Source organism: Fukomys damarensis, unplaced genomic scaffold (assembly GCF_012274545.1).
Source record: "Fukomys damarensis isolate Sample0158 unplaced genomic scaffold, DMR_v1.0_HiC HiC_scaffold_35, whole genome shotgun sequence".
Taxonomy (NCBI): domain Eukaryota; kingdom Metazoa; phylum Chordata; class Mammalia; order Rodentia; family Bathyergidae; genus Fukomys; species Fukomys damarensis.
In genome coordinates, this window is record NW_022900947.1 from 51,174,146 (window position 1) to 51,174,769 (window position 624).

A 624-nucleotide genomic window follows, 5' to 3' on the forward strand; every position below is an offset into this window, starting at 1 on the left:
AGAGGTGATGTCACAAAGCCTGGGTACTGACTGGTGTAGGCGTTGGCCCGAACAGTGGCTTTCTGCCTACTCTGGTGGAGGAATACGCTTCTGAAAGTGAATTCTTCAACTTGAATCTTAATAGTTGGAATTCTCCCTTTGAAATTAAAGGTAGAAGAAACTTTTGGTAAGATGTTCTGTTTTCCTAAAGTCCATTTTAACTGTATATTTTTAAAACCTCGGCCTTCATCCAGCCATGAACAGTTAGAAGGTAGTAAGGATGCCTTGGCAGTCAGATTGTTCTTTCTACTCCCCTTATTCATGTTTCCCCAGTTTAAGAGAGTTAGACTAAGCAAAGTGATTACTAAAAATTGAATTTCCTCGGAGGGTTCAAGACTCAGGATTTAGAAGCATGACAGCAGTTTTTAGTAGAAAAATTTAAAACTTTTCCATCCTAAAACTTGCAACATTTACAAAATGGATTTGGAGATTGTTGGAATAATACCATTTTGGAGCAGTCATCCCCATAGGAGACCCTGAGCCTGATGGACCGAGAGTGGTCACTTCTGACTGAGTATGAACATAGTTTAGGAAATCCAGGTGTCTGTGAGTAAAACCACTAGCTCCCCGTGTAAATTATTTATT

General features: G+C 39.6%; 1 protein-coding gene across 1 annotated transcript in view; it reads left to right on the forward strand.

Moving 5' to 3' along the window:
* The window catches only part of LOC104863993 (protein FAM24A), a 46,610-nt gene that overhangs the window by 44,612 nt on the left and 1,374 nt on the right, over nt 1–624 (forward strand). The window lies entirely within an intron of this gene.